The sequence below is a fragment of the Mus caroli genome, chromosome 4 (genome assembly GCF_900094665.2).
Source record: "Mus caroli chromosome 4, CAROLI_EIJ_v1.1, whole genome shotgun sequence".
NCBI lineage: Eukaryota > Metazoa > Chordata > Mammalia > Rodentia > Muridae > Mus > Mus caroli.
The window spans coordinates 94,832,599-94,848,073 of record NC_034573.1 but is presented as its reverse complement, the minus strand read 5'-3'; positions in this window follow the sequence as shown (position 1 = coordinate 94,848,073).

The window sequence follows — 15,475 nt, the reverse complement described above, 5'->3', positions numbered from 1 at the left end:
TGAAATTATCATTGGTCTTACTGTAGAAAGGATTGTTTCACAAAACGTTTTTGTCTTTTAAAAGAGCAACCACTGCATCTGTGTGTGGTGTATAGGGTGATAGTTCAGTGAGTACACAGAATGGAGAGTAGGGTTGGGGTAGTTAGTGCCTCCAATCCAGAATTTGTGTTTGATGCTTTTAAGTTTCTTTCTCCATAAACTGTATAATAGGCTATTGGAAAGTATAGTCATTCTATGTGCTGAACACTGAAAATGACTTCTTTTGTGGAACCAGTTTTTGTACTTGCTACCCAGATTTTTTTACTATACTCTACCCCACAATCTTTCTTGTCCTCTAATAATCACTGTTATTCTCCTCTTTTTTTTTAGTTTGACATTTTTTTTAGCTGCTGCTGCTGACAGACAGCACATTTGGGTTTCTGTGTCTGACTTGCTTCACTCAACGTCATATCTTGGAGAACACTACAGATTCCACTGTACTACAATTGGCAGGGTTTCATATTAATGTGTACAAGAATATTCCACTCTCTATGTATAAAATTGTCTTTCTTTTCTTGTTCTTCTTTTGCTTTCAGTTTCTTTTATTCTCTTGCCATGGACTCTCAGTGTAGCCCAACGTTGCCTGGACCTCACTATGTAGCCCAGACGGTCCTTGAACACACAGCAGTACTCTTGGCTTAGTGTGGAGTTATAGGCATGAGCTACCTTCCACATAACATTGTTCTTCCATATACCAGTTGTTAGCCATTGTAAATAGTATATCAATAAACACATAAAAACAAACAACTCTTTGATGGGCAAAATTTATTTATTTTAGCAAAATCCTAGCGTTTATTGTTTGCCTGAACAAGAAGACAGGCCACAACTATGGCAAAACAGACTTTTTTTTAAACAGTATTTTTTTCTTCAATGCTTTCCCTTCCATCCTTTCCTCCCAGATCCCCATGGTCCACTTATCCAACTCCTTACCTTCTTTCTCTCTCCCTCTAGAAAACAAACAGGCAAACAAAACAAATAAACAACTAGAATATGAAAAACAAAGAAAAAGTATGAGAAACACACACACATACACACACAGAGAGAACCCATAAAACCACAAAATCTGAAACCATAAGATCAATGCTCATAATGTTGTACCACCTATAGGGTTGCAGGTCCCTTTAGCTCCTTGGGTACTTTCTCCAGCTCCTCCATTGGGAGCCCTGTGATTCATCCAATAGCTGACTGTGAGCATCCACTTCTGTGTTTGCTAGGCCCCGGCATAGTCTCACAAGAGACAGCTATATCAGGATCCTTTCAGCAAAATATTGCTAGTGTATGCAATGGTGTCAGCNTTTGGAAGCTGATTATGGGATGGATCCCTGGGTATGGCAGTCTCTAGATGGTCCATCCTTTCGTCACAGCTCGAATCTTTGTTTCTGTAACTCCTTCCATGGATGTTTTGTTCCCAATTCTAAGAAGAGGTACAGTGACCCCACTTTGGTCTTCATTCTTCTTGAGTTTCATGTGCTTAGCAGATTGTATTATATATCTTTTGGGATAGCATTGGAAATGTAATTGAGGAAAATACGTAATAAAATATATTTTAAAAAATTAAAAAAAAAAAGAATTGAATCTTCTTCTGTATTTGCCAGGCACTGGTCGTGTCTCTAGCTGCATATGTAGCAGGAGATGGCCTAGTCGGCCATCATTGGGAAGAGAGGGCCCTTGGTCTTACAAACTTTATATGCCCTGGTACAGGGGAACGCCAGGGCCAAGAAGTGGGAGTGGGTGGGTAGGGGAGCAGGGTGGGGGGCGGGGAAGGGTATAGGGAACTTTCGGGATAGCATTTAAAATGTAAATAAAGAAAATATCTAATAAAATTTAAAAAAAATCAATGCTCAAACAAAGCAATATGAAACATACATTCAAACAAAATCTACAAACCTACCCCTGAGCTCATTTTGTGTTTGTCTTCTACTGCTTTGCAAGCACTGTTACTTGGAGAGACCTTCTTGGTTAGAGGTGGGAGCTTATGTTTACTTACTCCTCTCAGCACAGGGACCCTGTCTTAGTCAGAGTTTCTATTGTCTTACACGCATCCGACTCGACCAGCAAGAACGACGCTGCAACAGGATCCTTCTGCACACGTTTATTGGGAGAGCTTGATTGTAGAGGCGAAGAGACCCTGAGCCCAGAACTGGTGCTGCTTATATAGGCCTAGGAGAGGCGTGTCTCACACCCGGATTGGTTATGCACTATGCCTCATTTGCATGTTCTTCATCTGATTGGCTACTCTCTCTCAGTACCTCACAGTACCTCATTATCATACCTCATTTGCATGTCTCACATCTGATTGGCTATTCTTTCAGTACCTCATTATCATACCTCATTTGCATGTCTCACATCTGATTGATTAGCTCTCTTAGTACTTTGCAGAGCCTCATTATCATTCCCCGGGCCAGGCACCGTTTTGGTGAAAAACTTTACTGCATAAGTAAGCATTGGTCGTTTGCCCAAACTTATGCGTGGTGGCCAGCAGTAGCTTGCGCCACTCTGCAATGGTACATGTGGCTTCCCACACTATTGCTGTGAAGAGACATGTGACCACAGCAACTCTTATAAAGGAAACCATTTAATTGGAGCTGCCTTACAGTTTAGAGGTTTAGTTCATTATCATTCCAGGAAGCATGGAAGCATGCAGGCAGACATGGTTTTGTTCACTTGATGGTACAAAAATGTTGAGTTGGGGCTTTGTCGTGGTTGAAAGTTCACTTGATGGTGCAAAATTTCTAATTAGGGCTTTGTTTCCCGGGTTATTTGATGACTCCGTTTAGATTTCTTTTATATATGTACACATTTTAAGAATCTTTTGATGAAAGGGGATTCAAGATTAGCCACCAGTGCCCAGACCTTAGGCTGAGCATCCTGAGAGACCCACAGATGCCTCAAGGTGAGAGGCAGAGCCAGAAGATGAGCCAGCAGAGTGCACAGTATCTCCTGAACAACTTACTGGGGATCCATACCATAATCAACCACCAAATGCAGACACTATTGCATATGCCAGAAAGATTTAGCTGACATGACCCTGATATAGCTGTCCCTTGTGAGGCTATACCAGTGCCTGATAAATACAGAAATGGATGCTCACAGTCATCCATTGGACAGAGCACAGGGTCCCCAGTGAAGGAGCTAGAGAAAGTACCCAAGGAGCTGAAGGGGTCTGCAACCCTATAGGAGGAACAGCAGTATGATCTAACCAGTACCCCCAGAGCTCGTGTTTCTAGCTGCATATGTAGCAGAAGATGGCCTAGTCGGCCATCAATGGGAGGAGAGGCCCTTGGTCTTGCAAAGATTATATGCCCCAGTACAGGGGAATGCCAAGGCCAGGAAGCAAGAGTGGGTGGGTTGAGGAGCAGGGCAGGGGGAGGGTATAAAGGACTTTCAGAATAGCATTTGAATTGTAAATGAAGAAAATATCTAATAAAAAATTGTTTAAAAAAAACCAAGAGGAAGTTCTTATGGGAACATTTTTTAAAAAGTGAAATTAAAAAAAAAAAAAAAAGCCAGAACTAAAGATGCAGCATCTGTAACAGGCGTGGGATTGTGGACATGGTGGACAAAGGAGCGTGCTATAGCTGAGCAGGGCCAGTCCCTGGGCCACTGAAAGGCTCAGGCTGTTGCCACTTGTCCTGTTAGGATAAAGAGAGCACTTCCCTCAGGCTGAAAACACGATAGTGATAATCATGGTCCGGGTACTGGCATGGCGGCGGTGCCAAGAACAAGTGATACACAGCAGTGTGGAGCTTCAGCAGGTCCTGCTGCACCCCACTCCACACCCCCCCCCACTATCATCCTGACTGTTAGCAAAGACAAGATACTCAAGATAAAGTCTTCTGCTTCAACTCAGGTTTCATTGTCTGGATTAAGTCTTCTCCAAAGACTTCTGTGGTCTGTGCTGCCTCTGAAGACCATGCCGATGTCTGTGGTCTGTGCTATCGCCTAACCATGGTGATGTCCATGATCCATGTGCCGTTGGAAACCATGCTGTTGTCCCCAATCTGTGCTGCCTCCAGAAACCACGTGGAAGGCTATGATCCTTGATGCTGCGGCCTGCTATGGACAATGAAGCTTCCTTTGCGGTGGTATTGAGTACTGCAGGCTCATAACTAAGAATGAGAGACTTCGAAGGTTTCTGTACCAGCATCTCCTCACCTCACAGGGAGAGGGGAGAGGAAAGACGGAGAGGGGAGGGGGGAGAGAGGAGGGAGGAAGGGTAAGGGTAGGTAGGGGTAGGGGTAGGGGTCCAGTCCAGACAAGCTGTCTATTGAAGAGAGTCTTTAAAAATTGTGATAAAGATGCTGAAATGTAGCTCCTCATAGCTGACAGCTTCTGGTAGGGGAATGTGGAAAGTTTCAGTTTTCTTTAAGGAGCTGACCACTGGGAGTTTGACCATTCTTCAATAAGTACATGGGCAATACAATTTAAACTTAGTGAGTTTTATTTTGTTTTTGTAGAGGGCTGCACAAGGGCATGATGATGGACCAGGGAAGCAAGTGTGACTGGGGTACACTGTATGAAATTCCCAAATAAATCATATATTACTCCATCATCATCATCATCATAGAAAAGACAGAGAGAATTGTCTACAGTCGTAGGTTTCCAAATTACTTCTCAAATGGCCCTGATGGTTAGTTGTCCCTCACTACATTCCTTTTCTTATCCTCTCTTTCCTGCTCTTCTCCATTTAAATCTCTCATTCCAACTTCCCTAATATCAATCTCTATGTAACTATCTAATGCTATTTCCCCTTTCTTGGAAGATGCTCTCCTCCCCCTCTTCCCTTACCCTATATTTAACCTCTGTGGATATATAGATTGCAGCGTACCTATCAATGGATTCAATGCTAACATGGACATATAAACAAATGCACACTATATTTGTCTTCGGGCTCTCGTCTGCCTCACTCGGTATGACTTTGCCTCCTAGCTCAATCCATTTGCTTGTCAACTTCATGATTTCACTTTTTATGACACCTGAATAATATTCTTTTCATCTGTTGGTAGGCATCTAGGTTGTTTCTAATTACTGGCCATTATGGATAGGGCAGGAATGAACAAGGATGGGCACATGTCTCTGAAGTAAGAGGAAGTGTCCTTTGGCTATATGCCCAAGAGTGGTCTAGCTGGATCTAGAGGTAAATCTACTCCCAGCGACTCAAGGCAACGTCACACTGATTGCCATAGTGGTTGGGCGAGTTTACACTCCCACCAGCAATGAATAATGCTCTCCTTTCCCCATATCCCACCCAGCATGAGCTGTCATTTGTTTTATTTATCTTTGGCCATTCTTACTGGTGTAAGATGAAATCTCAAAGTATTTGATTTGCATTTCCATGATGACTAAGGATGTTGAAATTTTCTTTAAGTGCTTCTCAGCCACTTGTGCTTTATCTTTTGAGAACTCTCTGTATAGTTCTGTACCCCATTTTAGTAGTGGGGTTGTTTTCTTATTGTTCAACATTTTGAGTTCTTTATCTATTTTAGGTATTAACCCCTTATTGGATTAATTGGTAAAGATCTTTTCCCATTCTGCAGGCTGCTACTTTGTCCAAATGATGGTGTCCTTTTCCACACAGAAGCTTTTCAGTTTCATGAGGTCCCATTTATTAATTGTTTGCCTTAGTTCCTGTGCTCTTGGTGTCCCTGTGTCAGTGAATTCAAGACTATGCCCACATTCCCTTTTATCAGATTCAGGATATCAAGGCTTGTGGGTGTTCTTGATCTATTTGGATTTGAGTTTTTGTAGGGTGATAAATATGTATCTATTTGTTTTTTTCTGCATGCAGCCTTCTAATTTGATCAGAACCATTTGTTAAAGATGCTGTCTTTTTTTCCAGTGTGTATTTCTTGCTTCTTTGTCAAAAATCAGGAATCCATAGGTGTTTGTATTTATGTCTAAGTCTTCATTTGAATTCCACTGATGAACATTTCTGTTTTTATGGCAATACTATGCTGTTTTTATTATAGATGTGTAGTACAACTTGTAATAGTGGTTGGTAATACCTCTAGCAATTCTTTTATTCAGATTACCCTTTTTGTTTGTTTGTTCATTTGTTTTTTGAGTGTATGTGTGAAGTTGAAACTTGTACTTTAATGAGGAATTGTGTTGGAATTATGATGGGGATTGCATTGAATCTGTAGATTGCTTTTGGTAAGATTGCCATTTTCACTATATTAACTCTACTGATCCATGAGCCTGGGTGATCTTTCCATCTTCTGATATCTTCTTCAATTTCTTTCTTCATGGTCTTTAAGTTTTCATTGTACAAATCTTTAACTTACTTGATTGGAGTTATCCCAAGTTATTATTTTGAAGTATTATTTTCATGATGTCTTTCTCATCATTTGTATTTTTTCATTTGTATATGAGAAGGTTACTGATTTTTGAAGAACAGAAACTCAACTACTCCCAAAACCAAGAAACCAAATATTTAAACACCTTTTCATGTTTTTTTTTTGTAGATTATAATGTTAAGTTAATTAAACTGATGGGCACTGAGGTAAAAACAGAACTTTAGCTCTGCTGCTAAAAAAAAAAAAAAAAAAAAAAAAAAAAAAAAAAAGCTGCTTCCAAGAGATCATTGCAGAAGAAGGCATGGGAAAATTGTAGGAGCCAGAAGAACAGGAAGTTTACTGTGAGACTACATCTCCTGAGAATGTCAGAGAAGCATGGCGGCCTAAACAAGTCCTGAACAAGGACAAAACTGGTAGTCGTGTTAATATGGAAGGGAGAAATTTCCTGAGGTCTAAGCCCTAGGAAAAGAACTATAGGCAAGTGGAAGGTGCTGAGATAGGGAGAGACAATCTTAGCCAGGAAAGAGCCACCAACTGATTATCCAGGATCAACCGGCCAGCCCTGAAAACACAGATACACATAACATTATACAGACTGAGCAGATGGTATTTATGCATTTAGTAATATATAATATATATTTAGTATATACAATATATACATAAGTTAAGCAAAGTATTATTAATAATATATAATATAATTATGCAATGACAATTAAAAATAGGTTCTAAATTTGAGAGAACGAATAAGGTGGGTGTATGGGAGGAGTTGGAGGGAGGAAAAGGAAAGAAGAATGATGTAATTATAATTTCCAAAAATAAAAAAAAATAGTAAGCTGAAAGAGTCAGATGCAGATATTTGCACCCAACCCATAGACAGAAGCTGCTGACCTCTGTGGTTGAATTAGGGAAAAACTAGAAGTAGCTGAGGAGAAGGGTGACCCTATAGGAAGACCAGCAGTCTCAACTAGTTTGGACCCCTGGGATCTCTCAGACAATGAGCCACCAACCAGGCAGCATGCAGTAGCTGATATGAGGCCCCCTAACACTTTACAGCAGAGGACTGCTGGGTCTGGACTCAGTCAGAGAAGATGTACCTAACCCTCAAGAGACTTGGGGTCCCAGGGAGTGGGGAGATCTGGAGAGGTGGGGGATGGGGACATTCTCTGGAGACAAGGGGTGGGGAGAGGTATGGGGTGTAGAACAGTCAGAGAATGGACTGGAAGGGGATAAAATCTGGACTGTAAAAAAAAGATTAAAGAATAAATAAAAAATTTAAAAAGTCAACTGCCTTTAAAATATCTATAGTAAAAAGAAACCAACCATTTTCCCACCTTCAGGAGACAAAGCTATCAGCAGAATCAAATTAATACATATTGGAAATAGGCTATGATTGACAAGTAAAAATCAGTTAGCTATTATTATTATATTATTGTTATTATTATTATTATCTTAAATACTACAGAGGAAATATGAATAACGTATATAAATAGTTTGAAATGCCTGAGTAGAAAATCTGAAGAAAAAACCCACAATTCAAAATACTGAATTAAAATTATGGTGACAGAAGGCTGTAGTGAATTTCCCAGGGGAGGTGATACCCTGGAGGAAATGGCCAGTGAACCTTGAGAAAATACCCAGCCTGAAACGTGAAGAGAAATGAAGAAGGAATTATGACAAACAGTGCAGGTAATGACAGAAGAGCAAATGACCAACAAATGGGAGCTAATGGGAGCAAATGGGACTTGTGCAAAAGAAGAAAGAATCAGACAGAAGGCCAATACGAACTCTCTTCTCTCAGTAATGAGAGAGCAAAGAGATTTTGAATGCCAGTTAGTACATAGGAGATATAAACAACATAATCTGTAAGACTGACATGACTTACCTTATCATATCTCTTCACTCAGAATATTTATTATTCTCAAATGCAGTTACATACCATCCAAGATGGAGCCTTTCAGGCAGGGCATATAATACACACCAACAAATTGAAATGAATTGAAATAATAAAAATGTTTATTTTCTTATTATATTGAAATTGACCTAGAGATAATAGCAAAATATTTTTTAAACCTGTAAAAATGGAAATTAAACATTACATATGTGGCTTGAAGAGCAAGAAGGAATACAGATAATAAAATGCTAATGTATGTGAAAATACAACTAACATATTTGGATATATGTAGCACAACTAAAACACTACTAGAAGGGAAATTTGCGACATTAAATGTATACAGGTGTTTGGGAGAGTCTCTGGTCAGCCATCTAAGCATTTGTCTTAAGAAACTAGGAAAAGAAGAACACAGACACTAGAAGGTAATAGAAAGAAATCGAACACATGGGGTGAGAATCAGTGAGACACACGTAAGTTAATAAGAGGATTTCATGAAGTGAGAAGCTGGTTCTTGTAGATGACTCCTAAGAGCTTAGGCAGACAACAAAGAAGCCACGCATAAGCAATGCTGGCACCAAGTGGCATCATCTCTGTAACTTCTACAGACATTAGATTAAATGACAAGGGCTGATGTGAGCCAATGCTTATCAACAGTGTAGTTTACATGCGCTGGTTATTTCAGGGACATGGCTGGTGAGTGATGACAATGTGACAAAATCAAGGATTTTTCTGGGGGATGAAACCATTCTTGTCTTGATTGTCACACTAATTTAACCCACATCTATCTAGATCACCATAGCTGTGTTCTCCTATCTATGCTCGTCAAAAGGCTGATTTTATTTTTGTATAAATTAGCTCCCGCAGTTAAAGCTACTGTGACTGTTTGTAAACCACGCAATCATCACATCTAACCTTTGTACCTCTTCTGTAATTTAGTGATTAAAGCACAGCAGATATCAAGAGTTCCTAAAAATCCTTGCCATGGGGAGCAGAAGAGACCCTGCAGAGAGTTCATGCAATTTCATGCAATGTGAAGTGCTGAACTTTCCCCTGGGGTAGATAGAGCACATTCTGGGTAAAAGTACGGAAGATTAGAAAAGAGGATAATAGTGTTCTAAATACATTACTTTAAACCCATTTTTTAAGTTAACACATGCGGGACATTCTAATGAGAAGAGGTAAACTGAAAAGCAAAAGTTAACAACACACCCCTCCCGACTGCAATACCTATGACCATCTTACAAGGTGGCTTGATATTTGAAGAAAAGACCTCAAGAAAAGATGTGTGTACTCACATTGTTTCTTGTGAGTCTGATTTTGGAATGTGTGTTTCTGTTCATAAGAACCAAGGTTCAGAATCCCATGAGGGAATGACTAAAAGAAAGTGTGAAAGCCTCATCTACACTCTGTCACAGTAAACTTGGTAAAGCCTTGTGTGGGCTCATAGAAAATTAGCTGTTCAAACTTACAAAATCAAGATATACTTTATCACATTCTACTTTTACAGGTGAAGATTCGTATTTTAAAACGTTTAGATTTTGTTATTTTATGTGTATGAGTGTTTTGCCTATATGTATGTATGTGTACTACTTGGCTAACTAGTGCCTGCAGAGATCAGAAAAAGGTATTGGACCCCTGAGATTTGAGTTCCATACAGCTGTGAACCACCATGTGGTGCTGAGAATCTAACCCAGGTCCTCCCTCTGTAAGAGAAACAAGTGCTTCTAAATGCTGGCCCATCTCTCCAGCACCCACATTCTCATTTTGAATGAAACATCATCTTTTTTATATAATGTTACATTCTTAGGAAGGTCCAGTGTCACCAAGGGACTTCAGAGACTACTCCTGAATTCTTCCATTGCCATGTTTTCCTCAGAGCAAGGCAGTCACTCCTGCACAGACTCCATCTGAGCCTTAATTTATTTGTTTCTTTGGTTTTTTAAATCTACCTTAATCTTATAATACTTCCTCAAATATCTGTATTTTCATGATCAGTATATCACTGAAACCCCCAGTCTTCTCTTGGAATTTCTACAGCTCACACATTTATGAAATGGATGGCAAAGCTTTGGGCAGCATTTTCCTTAAGATGTTAGTTAAGGCATCCACCCCCAAAAGAACAGGACAGCATCCCCAACCCCTAATGTGCCGTGAAAACAGATGCATCTCCAAATTAGAAGAGTCTACTCCAGAGTTTGATCTTCAGGACAATAGCCATTTTTATGAGTCTGATAACCCTTGATATATATGCCACTGCCAAATTAGTAAATTGTCAGGGCAACTCTGCAAATGGAAGAATTTTTTAATTCTTATTATGTTCATGTTACAATACCCCTACAACATTATTCCTAAATTAATGTTTTTCTTAGCATATATGTTTACATAAATAAGTACACACATATACATATATTTAAAATCCATGTAGGTAAATATAAGAAATATTAGTTCCTTTCCCCCTAGAACAAAATATAGTTTCTTTCATAGGCTTATATTCTACCAAAAATGGGACTCAGTGTTGCCAATTTAGTTACCTTAGTCATGTGAGGGACTCTTAGTTGATTTGGGGAAAATACTATCACTTTAGACTTCCCATCCAACCTTTCCTTTATCTGATAGAGCATCTTAGTTTCTGGGGAGCCCTCAGATACTCATGTCATGACAATGGCATAATTGTGGGCATTCCTAATTCTTCTGTCACTGGGGACATCTTCATGCTGCTCTTGGAGCAATGAGAAGCATATTGTTTCCTAGAATCAACATGCTAGTGTGTAGTTGGTAGAGCTTAGAATTTGCCTTTGGTCTATCAGCCAGGAAGGGAGCTTCTTGCAGCATCTCCTCTCAACTCTTGTAGCCACAGTAGTGTGGAAGCTCCCATAGATAGTTGCTGCTGTCCAGTAAAACAGAAAGCCTAGAAGAACCCTCCATCATTCCAAAGCCCTTATATTTCTCTGGTGTGTGATTACTTTCACCCATCTCTTTGGAGTGAAACCCAGGGAGCGAAGGGATTGATCCTCACAGGTTGTAGTGAGGATTAAGACTGCTACCTACTCTTTGAGTTAACTAAAGTGCTTACAGCAGATTTTTCGACACATTTCAAGCTTGATATGAATATAATGTAATGATATTCATAACCAAATGAGCTACTTTATACTTTTATGAGAAAGAATTACATTAATATTCAAGACTGTTCAGAAATATTTAAATGCAGATTCATTGGGGTTTTTTTACAAATATAAGTATTGTGTGGATGCTTTGCCCTCAAACAACCAGAGTGTTCTGTATGTGCCTGCATGCCCTGGAGGAAGGAAGGACCAATAGTTGGATTTATGATACACAGGTACAGACTCCAGTGAACACACACAGTGATAATTACTATTATTTGCTGTGATCATTATGGAAATAGTGCATTTGGGAAGAGAAGCTCAGCTGACCAGGGCACTCAGAGGCACCCACCTCAACTTTGAGGTTGGTTCCAACTCCACCAGTCAAAACTATGTCACTTTTTCTTTTTCTATTATTAGATATTTTCTTTATTTACATTTCAAATATAATCCCCTTTCCTAGTTTCTCCTCCGAAAACCCTCTATCCTTTCCCCCTGCTCACCAACCCCCACACTCCCACTTCCTGGCCCTGGCATTCCCCTATACTGGGGCATAGAACCTTCACAGGACCAAGGGCCTCTCCTCCCATTGATGACCAATTAGGCCATCCTCTGCTACATATACAGTTAGAGCCATGAGTCTCACCATGTGTTTACTTTGGTTGGTAGTTTAGTCCCAGGTTGCTCTGAGGGTACTGGTTAGTTCATATTGTTGTTCCTCCTATGGGGCTGCAAACCCCTTCAGCTACTTGGGTACTTTCTCTAGCTCCTTCACTGGGGACCCTGTGCTCTGTCCAATGGATGGCTGTGAGCATCCACTTCTATATTTGTCAGGCACTGGCAGAGCCTCTCAGGAGACAGCTATATCAGGCTCCTATCAGCAAGCTCTTGATGGCATCCACAATAGTGTCTGGTTTTGGTGGTTGTTTATGGGATGGATCCCCAGGTGGGGAAGTCTCTGGGTGGTCATTCCTTCAGTCTCTGCTTTATACTTTGTCTCTGTAATTCATTCCATGGGTGTTTTGTTCGCTCTTCTAAGAAGGATCGAAGTATCCACACTTTAGTCTTCCTTCTTCTTTTCATGTGTTTTGTGAATTGTATCTTGGGTACTCTGAGCTTCTAGGCAAACATCCACTTATCAGTGAGTGCATACCATGTGTGTTCTTTTGTGATCAGGTTACCTCACTCAGGATGATATCCTCCAGATTCATCCATTTGTCTAAGAATTTCATAAATTCATTGTTAAAACTATGCCATCTTTTCAACTCTGTTTTGTGTAGCATGTTGATAAGGACAAGGTGAGTGTCCAGAAGAGGAGGAAGAGGAAGAGGAAGAGGAAGAGGAAGAGGAAGAGGAAGAGGAAGAGGAGGAAGAGGAAGAGGAGGAAGAGGAAGAAGAGGAAGAGNAGAAAGAGGAGGAAGAGGAAGAGGAGGAAGAGGAGAAAGAGGAGGAAGAGGAAGAGGAAGAGGAGGAAGAGGAAGAAAAGAAAAGAAGAAGAAGAAGAAGAAGAAGAAGAAGAAGAAGAAGAAGAAGAAGAAGAAGAAGAAGAAGAAGACTAACCCCCCCCCCCAAAAAAAAACAAATTAAGAAAACCTTTCCCTTATGGTCAGACTCAATCAGTTTAGTCTGCTGTTACTGCTAGATTTAGATGAAGTACATTGTTTTAAGAACTCTGTTACTGGCTAACAGATTGGAGCAAGGGGATATGATACCCCTTCTCAAAGGATAAATGTTTGTGTGCTGCTTGCCTTTTTAATTAAAAGCCGCAATTAAGGAAATGGTAATGCCTAAAGATGTAGCTTGCCCCTGTAGGTGTCTGTAGTCCAGGGACACATCTGGTCACTTTGAGTGCTGGTTATGCATGCACTTCTAAGACCTAGTAGAGCAATTGTTTTAGAATAGAATGCTTCTGTTTGGGTAAATTCTGAACATAGAGTCAGCCTGAGGGAAGTAAGAGCCCCTTAGGCAGGAAGCAGACAGCTCTGATCTTGTTCATCCTGCTCTCCTTTCAAAGCCCCAGGACTATGTCATCATAGCTGGTACTTGCCTGGTCCTCTGGGGCACTCCACCTTAATCTTAATCTCTCTTATGAATGATAAAGCTGTGTAAAGAGCCTGTAACATGACTTGTGAATGTTAAAATTGTCAATAAAAATGGCAGAAGGAAGAGAAAACAGCAACAAGACAGAATATACATTAAAAAACAATTCCTCCTTTACTTTGACACTAGTAAAACTGTCATCACCTCATCTAGGGACACACACGTTGTTCTGTTAGGGCTCAGAATTTGTCTCACCTACCACATGAACACTAATCTCAGTCAGACAGGAATAGTTTATTGAGCCCCAAGACTGGTCAACCAGGGCCATGGTCCAGATTTGGGAGTTGAACCATGACCCCCAAGTTAAGTTCCTACAGGGCTTTAGAGCCCCAAATTCACAAACATCTATACCAAGTTATTTCACTAATCAGGATTTAGGGATAGGGGATTTCCTTAGGATCATGTCTTTGTTATATATTTATCCTGTTTCCATTGGTTGGGGTATTCAACAGTGGAAGGGGACTTACCTTGTCTGGCATTCATGTCTTAACTTGTCTATTAGGATGGGACTTGTCTTGCCTAACATTAATTTCTAAACTTGCCAACCAGGATGTCAATTACCTATGTACATGTCTCTTTCTGCCAAGTAGGATATCAGTTCCCAGGGAGATCTTGGGAACTTAAACTTTATCTGACCAGTCCTCAGAATGGAAGTCTTATTCCAACTAGTATTTATATTGGTGCAGGTGTCTCTCTTATGTTGGGGTCTATCCCAGGAGTGTATACCATATGAACTTATACACAGGTGCAGGAAGTGTTGTTGGGTGGTTGGTTCAGGTCCAAGCTTATTATGGATAAGTATACAAAAACAGTTCTTTTGACATCTATCATGATTGGTTTCCAAGGGCACAGAACATAATAGAATATAATTAATCTTGATATTAGAAAGTTTCTTAGTAATAGCAGAAACATATGAGAAATCTTCCTTATAATGGCAGGTGAGCCAGGTAACAGTATTTTACATAAGCCTTAACATTTTACCTAGGCTTTAAACTTCTGTGTAGTCCCTAGCATTTTTTAGGCAGTACTGTCAGTCATGAACCTGGCACTGTTTTTGGCTTGTGTGGTTTGGGGTTGGGGTGGGAAGCTATTAAATGACTATAGCTTCTAACAGTGAAGAGCAGTATGTTTTTCTTTTTCTTGTAAGTGATACTCTATGGTGGATCATGGGGTGTCCTGGATACAAACTGACAAGATGAAACCTTAGGTCACAGGGGTTGGAGACAGCCATGGTCTATGAAACCACAAGGGAGTGACCATGTGTGTTTTAACTTTAAACAAAGCTCATAACCTTCTTTGTGAGATTTCCGAGAAGTTATAGTTTCACTGCTATTTCGGGATTATCGTAAAACGTTAAGAACGTCAAGTGTAAGGTATAGCCATGGCCATTGCTACATTAATATTCTTGCTTGAAATATCTCTCTAAGAAAGGAGTATTGCCTTTACATAAGCTGCCTTCAGAGCAAATGCTCGTTATATAATTGCTAATTCTTAAACAAAGAGAAACTTCAACTCGACTCTGGAATGAGACCTCCTTTCTCTTTCCACATCCCTTTAATATTTCCTGACTTTCTTGCCCATATTATCCCCTTGCCCTCCAGGATTCTGGTCCCTTAGTTGTAAGGGACGATGATGGCTGAAGATCCAACATAAGGGATGTGGACCCTACCTCTAGAGATCTTTCGTCTTGATGGACAGGATCAAGGAAAAGGACAGTAGATGATTTCGTCTTGGAGATTGGAGGGTTTTTATTCCTCAGAGGTCTTCATTCGCTAAGAATCTCCTGATTTCTTTGTCCCCTCCCTTTTTCTCGGACTTCTATCGAATGCCGTGGTCAAGACAAACAAAAAGCTGAATCCTCCTTTAGCCCATTGATGTTTGTCTTGACCAAGGCATTTGATAGAAGTCCAAGAAAGGTGCCATCTTGGCTCCGGGACTCCGCCGAACTTAGTCTACAGGTTAGAGTGAGGACCACAGAGGCAGACAGCTTCTGGGACAGGCGGGAGCCACAGAGCCGCTGAGGCAGCACCCTTTTGGGGCCGCAGACA